Raw genomic sequence first — 16,795 nt, 5'->3', positions numbered from 1 at the left:
GGATTCTGCAGGAGTTGTCCTGGCCATCGTTTGTGGCCTGCCTGCCTGAGACTCCTTGCTTGAGCAGTGACTCCGCCAGGCTCTTAAGGGGCTGTTCTTGAGAAAGGAAAGGTTGGGTATATGGAAACTCCAATTGAATTTTATTACTCAAACCTTTTGAAGTTCTAACGCCCTCTTACCCTCACCTGAGACATGGGGAATATTCTGTCATCGCTGTTGTTGAAGTCCAAGTTACAGGGAAACCAATCTGAATTTCTCTAATACAACTCTTTCATCCAGAGTAAAACAGATACCTCTTTCCACCCAATATTCCCTATTTCTGCAAAATGAGCTATGTAATGAATGTAAACTCTTTAGCACTGTAGGATTACAGGCTGACCTCGGAGATCCTGCGGGTTCCGTTACAGACCACCGCAACAAAGCCAATGTCGCAATAAAGCGAGTCATAGGAGTTTTTTGGTTTCCCTGTGCATATAAAAAGTTATGTTTACACTACACTGTTGTCTTTTAAGTGTGCAATAGCGTTATGTCTAAAAACCCAGGGTACATACCTTGACTTAAAAATACTTTATTGATAAAAATACTGTCATCTGAGCCTTCAGTGAGTCATAGTATTAACATCCAAGATCACTGATCACAGATCACCATAGCAAATATAATAGTAATGACAAAGTTTTAAATATTATGAGAATTACCAAAATGTGTCACACAGGCACAAAGCAAGCAAATGCTTTTAGGAAAATGGCACCGACAGACTTGCTCGATGCAGGGTTGCCACAAACCTTCAGTCTGTAAAAAAATGCGTTTGATCGTGAAGGACAGTGAAGTGAAGCAGAAACAAATGAAGTGTGCCTGTATGAAGGATTTAAAATTTAGTTATCCCCCCCTGCTGTAAACCCTAAACCATTGTGGATTTGGTGTGGGAGGCAGAAAACCAAACATTTATTGAGCGCCTGCTGTGTGCCAGGCTTAGTATAACAGAAATCGTATATGCAACTTGTTTTAATTCCTATAAGAATCTGATGAGATTGATTTTATACGTGTGTTACGTTTTAGAAAACTGAGGCTTAGGGAGGTCATCCTGTACCTGCAAACAGCAGGTCGCCCAGCTCGCAGGTGGCTGAGCTGGGACCCGAGCCTCAAAATCTCACTATCCTGACTCCAGACACTCAGCACTTAACACTGTAATTCGGCATCTTGTGGTCACTGCCTCTTATGGAAATATTCTGCAGTAGCTGATGGTTGGAGAGGTGGGCCTGAGAAAGGAAGGATGGCACAGCAGTTTTTAAAAAGGCAGTTTGGGTTTTGTATATAATGAGGGTGGGACATGGAGAGCAGTTAGGAGGCCCCTACAGCAGATCAGACCTTTGGAGATGAGCATGGAGAGGAGGGAACAAAGCCAGCTGGAGGGAGACCCCGGGGCCTGGGAATTGGGGTGGAGGAAGCTGAGAGGGGTCAACAGTTTGTCAAACTTGCGATTTGAATTTTATGATTTGGGATATTATTTATATACTGACTGTTTAATAAGAAAAAATAAATTCAGAGTTCTCAATATTGAGAGCTTGTCCATGGATTCCACTCTCAGAGAGAATTAGGATTTTGTTTTGTTTTTTTCCTCTAAGCCTGCTTAAATACTTTGTCATCTTTGGGAGTAAATGGCCACACAGCCATCTTTCTAATCATTTTTTATGTGTAATTTGAAAGAAGTATGTTTGTAGGGAGAACTGACAAGGGCTAACCCCTTTTTGGGGTTGAGTATGTTTCTCTTGGTCTTCGTCATTAAAGCAATAGATTTTGTTAAGATTCTTTTTTAAAAAATTCTCCAGTTATCGGCCCGTACCTCCAAGATGTATGAACTTAGTAAATATTTGTGAAATCAAGTGAATAAATGTGATTAGCATCCTTTATTTGACACTGAAGTCATAAAATGGATTAAAGACACAATTAATTTTACTTCGCTGAAGAATAAGCAGGTGAGGATTCTTCTGAAAATACGTGGCTAATTCTGGTTGACCCACGTATCTACAAATGAAGCTATAAATAACTGTCCAGCCGGTGCTGTGCAAGTGCATGTTTGCTAAGGCACGACTTAGATTGTAAGAAGTGGCAAAGCTCTGCTGGCCGTTTTGGTTTGTTTTGTGCCAAGCTGAATGGACTGCCTGAGAGGCAAAATGCAACACGTGAGGATGTTTTCAATCATCTAAAAAGGTGTAAGAGTGATACTACATTTGAGAGAATCAACTGAAATAAATGTGTTAGACCACTGAGCTGTTTTGCCCTTAGTGGTTTTAACAAAATTTCTAGATTAATATTAAGGGAACAAGGGATGGGGTGTCAGAATCACTAAGGGGGCTTTTTAAAAATTACGTAGGATGTCAGTGGTGGAGGAGGTTGTGTGTGTTGGGGAACTTTTCACTCAAATTGCTGTGAATGTAAAACTTCTCTAAGAAATAAAGCTTTATTTTCTTTAAAATTTTTACATGAATATATCGATGACATGACCAGAGAGTCAGTTATGGTATTACTGTGGTGGGTATTTGCCTCCCTCAGGAAAATGCAACAGGAAAATCATGCTGAGAATTACTGTCCTGTGTCACAGGAAGTTGAGGCAGAAAAGAACCTAAAATCACCCAGTTTAGTTTCCCCAAATGGTACTTCAGTGAGCAGTTTCCAAAGATGTTAGGACTCTACTTTTGAAAATGTGTGCAGTTTTCCGGGGTCAGTAATTGGGAAATGCCTCTCATGATAACTTCTTTGTACTGAGCTAATTCAGATGGTTCCCACGCTTTTTTTTTTTTTTTTGCAGTGGGCGGGGCACACTCATCAACATATTCTAAGGAATACCAGTTTGGGAAAAGGTTATCTAAAATAAGGGGACTTCAAAGCTCTAGTTGCTACTTGCTAATGGGTTATGAAATCAATGTAGGGATTGCAACCATTCTTTTTTTCTTAATGAAAAATAATAGAATAAAATAGAAAATACCAGAGTGCATTGCACATGGGAGGGTAAATGTTATTTTGTGACACTTTTGTTTCAGTTGTGTATGTGAGTTAATGTGAACTCAGTCATAATGAAAAATCTATTACTACGGATGATGGCCAAAAATACATTGTGGAGAACCCTGGTCTAATTCAGTTCCTCAGTTTTATAAATGAAAACGCTGAGATCCGTGTAGGTCTGAGGAGCATGTGGGGAGTTAGTGACAGAACCTGAGTCCACTCCTCACCCTCTGCCACCCACACTAGTGCTCTGCCCAGTCCAGAAGTCATTCCGTTTAAAAAGGAGCCCAGATGGGACAACCTAACTGTCCACCAACAGATGACTGGATAAGCAAGATAAGGGCACATGTACAGTGGAATATTATTCAGCCTTTAAAAGGAACGATACTCTGACACATGCTACAACGTGGGTGAGCATTGAAGACATCGTGCTCAGTGAGCTGAGCCAGACACAAAAGGACAGGTGTTGTGTAATTCCATCTATGTGAGGTTACTGCAATAGGTAAACCCATAGAGGCAGAAAGTGGACTAGAGGTTCCCCGGGGCTGAGATGAAGGGGCAACCAGGGGATAGTGTTTAATGGGTACAGGGTTTCTGTTTGGAATGATAGGAAACTTCTGGAAATAGGTAGTGGTGATGGTTGCACAAGTATGTGAATGGACTCAGTGCACTGAATGGTACACTTAAAAAATGGTTAAAATGACAGATTTTATGTTCTGTATATTTTATCACAATAATAATTTAAGACTCTAGCCACAAAATAACCCTAATGTATTAGTAATAATAGTAATAAAAGCAGCACAGCATTTCTCTTAGACAGACCTTGTTTTCCGCTCTAACGTCTATTCATTTATTCGCTCAGCGGCCCTTGTCTTGTGCAGCCCAGGCACTGAGGACTCTGGGGCAGACAAGGCAGGCCTCCTGCTCTCAGGAATCTCTGGAGCAGAGTGTGGCCACGTGTGGCCTTGATTCTAGAGCCCCTGGCAGGTGGTGGCCGCTAGCATTTCCGCAGGTGAGGCGTTTTACAGCAGTGAGCCACGCTTAGCTGATGACCTTTTCTGTGCTAATAGCTCTGATTTTCCAACTGCAGCATTTGGACAGACCCACAGTTTGCTTTTGGAAGGCCACGCAGAAACATATTTCACGGCTTCTCTCTGGGTTTCTCCCCTCTCATCAGTTGGGCTTCAACCCTGACCCACTGACAGATCGCCTGGTCTCATTTGCTCCTCCCTCTGTCCTTACGGGCGATCTGCGGGCTGGCGGCAAACAGTTTGGGTCTGAGGATCAGAAGACTCAGGGTGAACCGTGAATGAGGGCGGGGGTGGCTGGATCGCGGGATGGATGTGTTTCTTCTTCAGAGCCGGGAAGGCTTTTGCAGCTCCCAGTGCCAGGCGGCTTCTGCCCATCAAAGTTGCGGCAGATGGGAGTCGCACTTTGGCTCTGTTTGAGGACTTCGGAGATTTCTTTCTGTCCAGAAGGCACCCTTTTGCTTCCTGTCCCTCCAGTGGTTTTAACAAACAGCAGGCCTGTGCTTGCAGTGACCCTTGTGGGATGTCTGTAGCCCTTCAGTCAGCATCCACAGTAAGGGAAACCAGGAGAAACCGCCTCTAACCTCAACCAGTGAAGATAGTAAACTTGGTTTACTGGGAGCCAAGAAGAGCTTCTGAAATAGTTTATCCTTGTGGTACCTGAACTTTGCCCTGAGGGCGGGGAGGCGGGGTGGCTGGTAGAGTCTCCCAGAATTAGGGGAATAGAGCATGCCATTGACCTCAAAACTCAGCATAACCTTGTGATTTGAAATCATATCCAGGGTTTCTCCAGCTTGGCACTGTTCATATTTGGACCAGAGGATTCTTTGTTGTCAGAAGGATGTCCTGGGCATTGTAGGATGGTTTGTAATATCCCGGCCTCTGCCCACCAGATGCCAACAGCACCCCTCCCCAAACTTGTGATGACTGAAAATGTCTGCAGACATTGTCTGATGTCACCTAGGGGGCAAAATCGCCCCTGGCTGGGAGCCCCTGGCAGCCGGGGTTCTGTTGTGTGTTCTGAGCTTTAGGCTTTGAGGACTTTGTCAATTGTTATTCTGGAGATAATGGGGAAATGCTTGGGGGTTGGTTAGTTTGAATCTTGCTTTACTAGTATAAAACTCCGATCTTTAATGGGTGTGTAAAGTGCCACCCACTGGGAGAGATTAAATCTCTCTGGTGTCCGGTGAATCCACTGCCCGTGTAATAGGCTTGTTCTCTGATGGGTGTTTGGTTATGATTTCAAGTCCGAGTATCCTTGTCCTCTTTTCCTGCCTGTGACGGTCACATGGCTGAATGATGTGAACAAGTTGCTTATTTCCTCCCCTGTGTCTTTCTCCCCCACACTAAAGTGGAGGGTGAGACCTACTCTGCATCTTGTTAAATAGCCATGATGTAGCCAGTTCATCTGCTGCTCACCTCATGGAGTGGCGTCAGTTGTTTGGGACCATGGGATTCGTCATGATTTTATTGCCTGTTCCAGAGCCCAGATGGATTCCCAGTTTCAATCTTCCAAAAAAGTGTAACATTCATTTTCTTCCCCTAGGCTGGATAAGCTGGAATGTTCCATTATTTCAGTCCCCATTGTTGCTAGAGCTCCCGTGGATCATGTTTTGTGCAAATTTTTGGAGATACTTTGTTGACTAAGCTGGTTTCCTATCACACTCCAGTTGGAAAGGTGGACTTACAATAAATTTAATGTAACATGAGAATTGCTTTCTTTTTTAAAAATTTTTTTTTGAGGGGGAGGTAATTAGATTTATTTATTTAATTTATTTTTAATGGAGGTACTGGGGATTGAACCCAGGACCCTGTGCATGCTAAGCACACGCTCTACCACTGAGCTATACCCTCCTTGCTGAGAATGGCTTTCTATCACTTGTACAAAGTACTATGGCTTAACCTTCCCGCCTAGTTTGAAGCTCTTCTTAAGTCTGAAGAACTGATCATGGTGATGAGTATTTTGGAAGGTATTAGCGTGCAGTTTGGGGCAGCACTGTTCTGGGAGTTTGACACCCTATTTTTTTTTTTTTTAACATTGACATTGGCCCCGGTTAGCCATGCGCTCTTACCCAAGTCACTTCTCTCTGGATCTCACTTCCTTGATTTAAAATGATGTGTATTGGATGGATCATCTCTGAGGTCCCTTCTGACTCCAGCAGTCTGTGCATATTATGATAATAATTTTGTTAGAATTATTAAGTACAATTATAATATGTTTTAGAGCTAGAAACCTCATGACCAGCCAGTCTTTGTGAGGAGGATCTAGTGTACATTTTTACTGTGGGTTCCCTGCTCACCTGTGCCTGGTGGGGAGACTCTCACAGCTCTGGTGGGGTCAGAGGCCTTGTAGCACTTAGAAGGCCCCAGAGAAGGGGCAGACCAGAAGTCTGAAAGATTGAAAAGAGGTCTTGCCGTGAAGACCCATGAAGAATAACTGCCTGTAAACAGACCCATCAACTTCAGAGGATGTCTTTCACAGGGCTTTTTAGGGACAGGTGCCTTTTACCAGTATCATTCTGTCCACCTACGGAATTACATAAACTTAGTATGTTCAGGTTACCCATCCCTTCTGCACCTGGAGCTGTTGGTGAATTTGCTACCCACCTTAAACCTTGTCTCCACACCTGTCACTTCTGGAGCCTGCAAGCTCTATCCCCAGCATCCCAAGGCTGGTCGTCTCCCGGCAAGAGGAGCCTAGTAAAGGACAAGATTTCTAGTCGTAGGTAAGGGGAAAGAAAGATTCAGAGCATTTTTCTCTTTCTTCAAGATGGCTTTGCACACTTACTGATATTTCAGTTGTGGTCTTGCAGGTTAATCTCCCCTTCTCCAAGAAACCACGTTGTGAACCCTCACCGCCTGTCAGAGTAAATTTCTCGAATCACCTGGATGAGACTTGGCAGACATTGCCTTATATTGTGGTCCTGTGTGTACATGTGCTGTTTCTCTTAACAGATTGTAATCCTCTCCTAGGGCCATGATTGTATTTAACCACCCGGAAAGACCCCGCAGCCCAGGTCAGGCTGTGCGCGCATGCGTGTGCAGAAGGCACCTGGTAAATGCTGGTGGAGTGAATAGCTGCTTCGCAGCGTCAGGCATGGGGAAGCACGCAATGCATGGTGGTAGAATCGGACTGAATTCTAAGTGCTTAACTATTTCCCAGTTCTCTAGTCTTTCTACTTTATGCCATTTACTGTGGGTTAGAAAATAAGATGAAGCTGTGTGTACTCACTGAAGAGTGTAAGTGGCGGCTGGTTATCTGAAGAGCCATGGAGATTTCAGCTGCTTTATAGCTCTGACGCTTTTAATTTTTTTCTATTCTTTCCTCTTTTTTTTTTTTCGCAGCAGTGTTTACTATTTCTGGCCATTATGTTCACTAAGATAAAAATTTAATTGGACTTTTTCTTTCCAGTTAATTATTACAGCCCTGTTTGCTCTCTCAACAGAGCCTGTATTGTGGGAACAAGAGAGATCAATTTTCTATCACAAAACTCATTACTTTTGACTAAAGTCCGGTGTGCCTGTGAGTGTGTGCCCCGCTCTTGGCAACGTGTCGGGCAGCCAGAGAGGACTGTGGATTGTGAAACGGGCCGAGTATGCTAGTAACCAAGAGGAGTTTTGATTTCTTAGAGCAACGTGTGGAGCAAAGTTAAAATCCTGTGCAACTCTTGAGATTAAAAATAGGCATGTGTCTTATTCGTTCCTCATTGTTGAGTATTTTTTTAAGTATCTAGGGAGTTGAAATTAGGTATAGAATGTGTAAAGGTTTCTGGCTAAAGAGCAGTCTTTTCTTTCAAGAGCACCCATGAAAGGTGTCCATTCCAGGAGGGCAGGGGCCTATGGTTTTGTTCATTCTTTCCCTCCAGGGTCCACACAGTGCCTGGTACATGGTGACTGGTAAATGTTTGTTGAGTGGGAATGCATGAGAGAAATACTAACTAGTGTTGCTTTTAATCACTGATTAAAGTGTTTTCTGGATTAAAGAGTCCCTGTGGCCGTGTCTCTCAGTCCCCATGAATAATGCCTTAGGGCTGCTTTCCGGTGTTGGAAGATGCTACCACGCCTGTCTTCAAGAGCTGCAGCTGTGTGCCTGACTTGGCAGGGCAGGGGCCAGGCCTGGTCCCCAAGAGGCACAGGTAGTGCCCAGTGCCACTCACGCAGCCCCTGAGGACAAGGCGTGAACTTGGGGGGAAGTCTCACACACCCAGCGCAAAGCCACCCACCACTAGCTCTTGACGTGGGGTAAGTGGTATAACCTCTCCTATAAAGCTGCGCCAGGAATCCCCGCCCCCCAGAGTGGGTGATGGGTGTTACACAAGGTGACAGATGTGTCCTCTGTGCTGAGCTGTTAACTAAATGTATCCATTTACAGTTCCTTTACCTGCTGCTGGTGTGTTGCTTTTATCGATAGGGTGGTTCTCACCCTCCACTGTAGTGAACAGTTTACCTCTTAGTCCTTCAGGGAAGGGGGAAGACGGGAGAAAGGGCCCTGTAACCTCAGGTCTTTGGTGCTTTAGGGAATCTTTGATACGGTGCAGAGTTAGAGGCTAAGGCACAGGTGCTGGGAGGACAGATGCTGGCGGGGGGGTGGTGTGCGTGTTGGGGGGGTGTTGGTGAACGTGGAGTAGCAGATCTGGGAGCAGCACTGTCCAGTGGAAGTTTCTGTGATGATGGAAACGTTCTGTTCCCAGGCTGTCGCACGCACAGCCACGAGCTGCATGTGGCTGCCCAGTGCTGGAGAGGTGGCCAGTTTGACTGAGGGGCTGAAGTTTTCATTTCTTTTCATGTGAATTTGAATATAAACCCATCACAGGGGAGTGACTAGCTCATTGGGCGGTGCAGCTCTAGGGCCTTGCTGAGCTTAAGGACTGGCAGTCTGTCCATTTCCAGGGGGCTTTAGGGAAACGCAGACTCTCAGATATCACCCCAGACCTGCTGGATCAGAATCAGCACAGGAGGTGCACGTGCACTTCCAGATTTAGGAAACAGGGCTGACGTCTGAGCTGCCCGGGTTTCTCTGCGGACTTCGTGCAGCTGTGGTACCAGGGAGGCTGGAACCTTGGTGCTGGGGGGTTAGTGCCTTCTCACCTACTCGCACGTCCTGATGCCGTTTCCAGGAAAGCCAAGCATATGAGTCCCTGTGCATCCCTGCGGCCGAGGGATCAAAGGAAAACGTTACGCAGCTTTTAGCTCCGTATTAAATGCTATTTTGCTTACTCCTCCTCATACACCTCCTTAATCTCTATGTTCTGATGTTTTCTCCCCAAAAGGTAACTCTCTTTATCTTCCCACTCATCCCACTAGAGCTTTATTTTTCCTGTGACTTTGCCTTAAACTGGTAACGATGTGGGTATGTACACATACATACACACACAGACACACTTACTTTCTGGATGTTTCAAGCCAAATCGGTACGTCTGGGCTGCGATTCGCTTAGTGTTTCCAGGACTCTGGCTAGTGATAAATATTTCCAAAGGAATAAATCGCATTTTCTCCTCAAGTGAAAAGAGAGAAATGTCCCTCACCTTGGAAAATAATCATTTCTCTTCTGTAGCAGCCAGCTGAAGCAACGACAGAGAACTTCGCAGGTTTCTGTGGCATCTATCGGCCGTACCGCTTTGGCTCACGTGGGTGTTACTGGGGTATTGCTGACGTTAGCCATGTTGGGGATTTGACTCCGTGTTTAATTATTTTGATGGAGACTTTTCACTCTGCCCCCTTTTAAGTCTAAGCTGCAGACATGATGTGCTGACGGCTCTCCGCCAGGCGTTGTCTATGGGACAGGCTGCAAAACCATATTAAGTTGCATCTGGGGAGCTGTGAAGGGCACTGTGAGGAAACAGGCAGTGTACTGGACGGGGCACCCCACCAGGATTCCATGCCCCTATATAATGTGTCCCTAAAACAGACCCAAGGTCACAGCACTAGTGAATGACGGAGCCAAAATTTGGCCCCTGGTGTTTGGGTTCCAGAGTGCACTCACTTCACCACCTCCCGCCTTTGCTCTCTGCCAGGAACCGGCCCCCTCGAGGGTCCCCTGTGCTCGCTCCTGATCATCACTGTCATGGTGTCTAGTCTCTCCTCCTTCAGGGGTTTGCTCAGATGTCACCCTCTCAAAGGTGCTTTCCCTAAACATACCATCGTGCACACACGCGTGCACACACACACACACCAGCATTCTGTATGTCCACTGCCCTTCTTTATTTTTCTCCTTAGCTCCTTTATTACCTGTATCACATACATTTGTACCTGCGTCACTTGAGAGCAGGGACTTTGTTTTTGTTCACTGCTCCATCTTCCGGATCTAGAACCGTGCTCAGCCCATAATAGCACAATAGAAATATTTCTAAATGAACCAGTGAGTGAATGAACAAATGAATGAATGACTCTCTAACCTGGAAGAGCCGCTGATGCCTCCCACTTGGTCTCTTCTTTGCCTCTTCCCTGGTGTGCTCCCCACAGCGGCCGAAGTGATCCACCTGAAACTTCCACATGCCCCTGACAGTTCCTTCCAGAGGCTTCCTGCCTTCCTGACTACTTGACTAGTCCCCTTCCCTCATCCTTATGGAATTTCCCTCCACCATGCTGTTCCTGTATCCCCTGTCCTCCCCTCTGCACCCACTGCAGACCAGGGCACTGGGTCCGCAGATGTCCCAAGCTTCGTCTGCCCGGCTTCCACACTTGTCAGCCGTGTCAGTCGACGGTAAGTTACGTGAGGACGGGAACCATCTCTGTCTTTCTCCCCGTGCTCCCCCCACCTTCAGAACGAGCAGGCCGCACAGAGTAGGCACTTGACAACTGTGTACCAAAGGATGCACGGGGCCATTTCATTCTATGGGTAGATCTGTACAGAATTTGTTGGAAGCCGGTCTCACCTCTCTAGAATTAAGTGTTTCTTTGGCACTCGGAGATCTTACAGTTTAAGCTGTGGGATTTAAAGACAGAATGCTTCCTGCTAATTATTAACAGTTGCCCTATAAGAATAGAGCCATTGTGGGGCCCCGAACCCTGGCAGGCTGCCCACCGGCCGCGGTGCACGGTGTCATAGAGCAGGGAGGGGAAGCAGAGGCAGCTCGGGCCCTGGCGCCCGCCAGCCCTCCGCTCACCCGAAGAGGATTGCGGTCGTGGGGCCAGAGGACTAGGGAGTGGGTAAAAGGATTTGCAATGAGATTATAGACCTAAAAGCTCCTTGCTTTTGTTCAGGAAACAATTTATCGGTTTTCTTCCAGGCAGCGAGACAATCCAGTTTAGGGCCTGGAGTCAGGATCAATGTCCTGGGGTCCTTCAGGTACTGAAAAATCAGTTGATCTGTATGTGTACTCCCTTTGGCTTCTTTTTTTTTTTTTTTTAAAGAAGAATAAGAACAGGAATGGAAAGAAATAAAAAAGCCCAGTAAAAGTACTCTAAGCAAACAAAACTGAAAACCAGATCCATTAAGAGTGTGCAAAGACAGCCTCCTTTTAAAGAACATCCCACTTGGTCAGTGTGTCTTTGGTCCAAGGTCTGGAAAGTGATGAGGCCGTGTGATCAGAACGCAAGTTCTTTATTCTGAATCCTGAGAGGAAGGGTTATTTCCCCGGGGCCCCAGCTCCCTACCAGGAAGGCCATTCATAAAACCTTTGCAGGTTGGGTTGGGGCTGAGTTCAACTCACGTCGGTGTGCTCTCTACTGTCGGGTGGGGTTTATAGCTGTCATAACAGTCCCCTTAAAGCCTGAGCGTCTGTTTCACCTCTGATGCTTCCTGGAGGTGTATTTTGTTTGGCTCTTGGCCCAGGTACCTCTTCACCCTAAATCTTAGTTAGCGTCCTCTTCCTCCCACTGGCAGCCTCCCCGCCTTATCTGAGGTTTTTATGGATATGAAATGCCTTTTACTGACAGAAGGACAGACCTTCCTGTTCCTCCGAGTGTGAGGAAGGAGACTCACGAGGGGTTTGTCCGTCTGCTGATAGTATTTGGGTCTGAGTCTTGCCCCGTGGCCGGGGATTAGCTAACTCACGGAGCTTTCCGTCTCCAGCGAGGGGAGCAGTTTGTGGGTGATTCCAAAGACAATGTTCGAGAGAGTCTTCATACCCCAGAATCCAAGTTAACACAAAGTTTGGAAAACCTGGACACTCTGATAAGAAAATTTACCACCACACCTTGTGTTCGAACTTCCCTTGTTAAAAATGGATTCTGAATCTATGTGTCTATTTTCTGCCCGTAGTTAGAATATACTCAAGAACTACTTGATGGTTTGGAGGACATTGCACTTTGCCTTGCAGTGTTCAGTTTGTAATTATTGGTGTAAGATATGTACCCACCCTCGAGAGGCCACAGGAGGTTATGGCTTTGAATAAATTCCTGACCAGGGTATCTGACTTACCCTTTTCCCTTAGAAATGAAATGATCTCTGTCCTCTCTTTCCCCTGCCGCCTGCAAATGTTTTTATTTGAAGATGGGGGCTAGTTGGGTTTCAGTTAATTAAAGTTTTAATTGTCTTTGATTCTGCAGCAGACCTCATGTTTGCTTTCCTTAATGATGAGATGCAGAGAGTCCTCTCCGAGCTCTCATCCTCCTGGACAACAAGAGGACTAGAAACCCACGAGCCCTGCCTGGCGCTTTGTGTTTGCTCTTTGCTTTTGGCGTTCTGTTCAGATCTGGGGAAAGTAGTGACTTCAGCTTTATAATCGGGACATTATTCAAGAATGGCTCTGATGCCTAACATTTGAGCACCTGTGTGTCGGTGATTTCCAACACATCGTCTGTACAGAATTCAAATACTTGTCCTTTTGTGCAGAAAAACGTTTACCTAAATCAGGCCCGAGACTGCTTTTCTTAGAAAGTCCTGCTTGCACGGTGTGCCCTTGGCTGCTGTCTGGGGACTTAGATTTTGGGAGGTTTCCCAGGACTGATAAAAAGAGTGGTTCGCTGTGGCTAAACTGTGTAAACAATGTGACGCTGGAAGAAATTTGGAATTTTGGTAGCAGCTAGGCAGGGGGTGCCTGCGTGAGCAGTCCCCAGTGAAAAGCTCAGCACCCATGGGAGAGGACTCTTGAAAGCTTGGGCCTGGTCTCCTCCGGACTTCTCCCCACGTGCCTTTTCCTCGTGCTGAGAGCACTTTGTAGCCTTTTGCTGAAATAAGTCATCGCCATGAACGCATGTGCTGCATGCTGAGCCCTGTGAGTTCTCCTTGTAAATCACCGAACCTGGGGGTGGCCTAGGGTTTGGAGAGCCCTTCAGTGTCAGTTTGAGCTAATTATTCCTTGGAGTGAGTAAATTGTTTTTGCTGGGGCATCTCGGCACACCTTCCAAACCTGTTCTGCCTCTTGAATTTTCCTATCTTGACAGGTTCCTCCTTTCAACCCAGTATCCAAAGTCAGAAACGTCACGATTATCTCTGATTCCTCCCTTGATGGAGGCGCCAGATTCTGTCAGTTTTGCCGCGAGCGTGCCTCTCGAACCCTGCCGTCCCGTAGCCCTTGCTGTGGTCCTGGTGTTGGTGCTGCCGCCTGTCCCTGGACTTAGTGCACAAGCTTCCCTGCCTGTTGTTCTGCCTCTCATCCGCATCCTAGCCCATCTTTCATCTCACCTCCATCCCCAACCTAGACTGAGTTACTGTTACCATTGAAACAAAACACAAATGCCTCGGGTCAGCCTCCCAGGGCCCTTCACCCGGCAGTCCCAGAGCGGTTGGGACCCAGATTTGTGCTGTCAGCTCTGCCACTCACTGGCTGCTGCCACCTGCAAGTTACGTAACCTCTCTGCCCATCAGTGTCCTTATCTGTGGATGAGCATCAAAACAGTACCTTCCTCATAGGGTTGGTGCAGGGGACATGTTTAAGCGAGGACATGTTTAAAATCCTTAGAACAGTGCCTGGCACGTAAAAGGTGGCCCATAACTATTAGCTGTGCTTAGTTCTTATAATCTCTTGGCCTTCTCCCCCTGGGCTGGGAGCTGCTCCCTGACATTGTCTGGCTGTGGCTGTTTAATAATCAATTGCTGAATGAATGAATGAGAAAGAGAAGAAAGGAGGGAGGAAGAGGAAGGAAAGGTGGGTTAAAACATGGTTTGTGCTCTTACGGGTTATTTGGGGGATACAAGATGCCCTAATCAATTAAACAGAGTGTGAGAGGAATAAGGGTGGCCAGTGGCACGTAGTGTAAAGGATTCAGGTTGGGGGGAGGCACACCTGATCGTTTACGCAAAATTTCCAAACTCACGCTTTACCACCATTTCAGATCCCACACAGAGAGGCAGAGAAGTGTCAGGATCTGGTGTGCTTCTAAGGAACAATCATGAAAGTGAAGTCTTCCTGTGGGACCCTTAGATTCCACCCTTGCTGAAACTTGTCTTTCTCTGGAGGGACATTTTGAGCTACTTAACGGGGGGTGTGCACACTTCCAAGAGTACGATCCGTGCCTAATGATTTCTGAGCCAGTCTCTCCAGGGTGTCTAGACTTCCTCCTGGATCTCTGAGGTAGGAGGGATCCCGGGAGAGAGGAGAATTGATGTCCCTGCCGGTGCTGTCACCCAGGACCCTTGCCTTCTCACGTGTGTCTGAGGAATGGGTGGCCATCACTGAGTCTTGGATCACTGAGTTGGTGGAGGGGGTGGCCTGAGTGAGTTGCTGTTGAATGTGACATAGCAGTGCCACGTGGAGGCAGTTTTGTCCTGTGGAGGCAGTTTTGTCCTGTGAGCTTCCTTGGTCACTGCTAGAGGCCAGAGTGCAGAGGGCGTCATCAAGATTGCTGTTGCTCCTTTCCTTTGTTTGCATTAGGCAGCCACTAGAGGTGCCACGTAAAGCGACATCTTGAAGCTACTTTGCAGTCTTGGGATCGTGCTTTGCTGTGCAGGTTCTGTTGGATAGACCTTTGTATCATTTAGCTTCTGCTGCATAACAAATACCCCAGATTAAGTGACTTAAAAGAATAATCATCTCTTTGTTCATCATTTTGCATGTTAGCAGTTCTGGCTGGGCTCAGCATGGCTGGGTCATCTCTGTTCCTTATGTTGTTGGCTGGGCTCTCTTGTGTATTTGGACCTCAGCTGGGCGGGCAGGGACAGCAGGGGCCTCTCTCCATGGGCTCTCACATCCTTCAGGAAGCTATTCCAAGCTTATTCACGTGGTGGCAGAAGGTTTCCCAGCAACTAGAGAAAACATATTGCCCCAATATGCAGGCACTTTTCCAGTTTCTGCTGGTGTCCTATTTCCCAGTGTCCCCTTGGCCACAGCAAGCCCTGAGGCCAAGCCAGGATTATTGGCGGTGCCCATCTGCGGGTGTGGACACAGGGAGGTGTGGGGGGCATGGGCTCTTGCTGCAGCAGTCTACTCAAGGTGTGTCTCTGGGGTCTTTCCAGAAGGGAAAGCAGCAGTGTTGTTGGCTCCCTCTGCCTTTCTCCTTCAAACAGTCTCCTGGGATGCGTACAGTCAGTGGATTAGATGCTCTGCTCACTGGTCCACGTGGGCCCTCTTCACACCACTTCTCTCTGTGACTAGCCATACTACAGAGGCTCCAGCCATCTGGCTCACAGACTGATGGGCACTGCTGCCCCAGAGGACCCACCAGGAGAGCGTGCCTGAATCAGCACAAATCTGATGTTAATGCTAGAAAAGGAACTCTGAGTGGAAAGCAAATAGAGCCCGTGCGGATAGTCCTGACAAAGCGACATCTAAAATCCCCCACGGTCTTCTTGGCCTACCCTGAGCTTGGGCCGCGTCCCTCCTCCATTCTTGAGCGTCCCTGAGGAAATGCCAGTAGCTGTCCTCTGTGGCCCTGATAATGCTGCAGCGACAGCAGAGCAACGAGGGAGAGCCTGGGAAAGAAGGAGGGAGACTGCCTGAGACACTGGACACCCCGACTCTTCAGCCAGGTTCACTGCCAGGAGACTTGATGTCTTGGGTGAGTGGAGGGGCGGAGGGGCGGGCTGCTGGACCCAGTGACGTCTGCTTTCATCCCAGTTCTGATAACCTTATTTTAAGTTGTGGATCTTTTCAGGTTTATGCTCACATTACAGATTGTCTTCAGCGAGTTTTACGGAAATATTGCCAAGAGACGAGAGTCAAGGGAATGATTTTGAGATCAGATAGGTATTTGTGTATAGAGTCTGGAGTAAGTAGGGGAAGGAAGGGACCAGAATGATGGATGATCTTCAGATCCTAGAATGAGGCTGGGCCCTGAACATCCAACACACTTGCTTGGCTGAGCCAGGTGATGGGGGAATAGGACTGATCAGGTATCAGAGAACGTGTCCCAAGTGCATTTGGGGAAATAATTCGGGATGACTAGGTGTCTGATACGTGAGTATTGGGGAGATGACTTTTGTTGCAAGCAGGGAAGAAGAATTAAATTTGAGCAAGGTGGAATTTTCTGTTCTTTCAGTCTGATACTATGACAGTGTCTCCAGTTGAAGAAATTCAATTATTACGGTCAGTGGGAGTCAAGAGCCCTCCCTGGTGGGGACTGTGAAGATTCTAGTCTGGCCAGCATCAGTATCATTGAGCGTGAAAGACAGCTCGAGTGACCATTTGTGTGCGTGACTGTGTTTGCAGAGCCTAGTACAGAAACACAAGTGGAGCCCCGTCCCACCCTGTGCCTCTCACGTCTGTCTGTCTTCCCAGTTATGGTCTGCGACCTGGGAGCCAGGAACCAAGCTTCTCCTCTCTGCCACTGTGTCCCCACAGCTTTGCGTGTTCCCAGGCACCTTTTAAGTGCTTGAGCAATATTTATTGAATAAATGAGTCAAGAAAAGCTGGAAAAGAAATTTTTTTAAAGCATCTTTACTTTTT

The 16,795-nt window shown here is 47.0% G+C and overlaps 1 protein-coding gene and 1 non-coding gene across 7 annotated transcripts in view; one reads left to right on the top strand and one right to left on the bottom strand.

Annotated features, from left to right (window-relative positions):
- FOXN3 (forkhead box N3) overlaps nt 1-16,795 on the top strand; it is a 364,903-nt gene that overhangs the window by 214,516 nt on the left and 133,592 nt on the right. The window lies entirely within an intron of this gene.
- Nucleotides 5,811-5,883, bottom strand: TRNAA-AGC (transfer RNA alanine (anticodon AGC)). Its single transcript has one exon. It is a non-coding gene; the product is annotated as a tRNA-Ala (tRNA).

Source organism: Vicugna pacos, chromosome 6, assembly GCF_048564905.1.
Source record: "Vicugna pacos chromosome 6, VicPac4, whole genome shotgun sequence".
NCBI lineage: Eukaryota > Metazoa > Chordata > Mammalia > Artiodactyla > Camelidae > Vicugna > Vicugna pacos.
The sequence above is the reverse complement of the archived record's forward strand: the minus strand, read 5'-3'. Positions and strand labels throughout refer to the sequence as shown.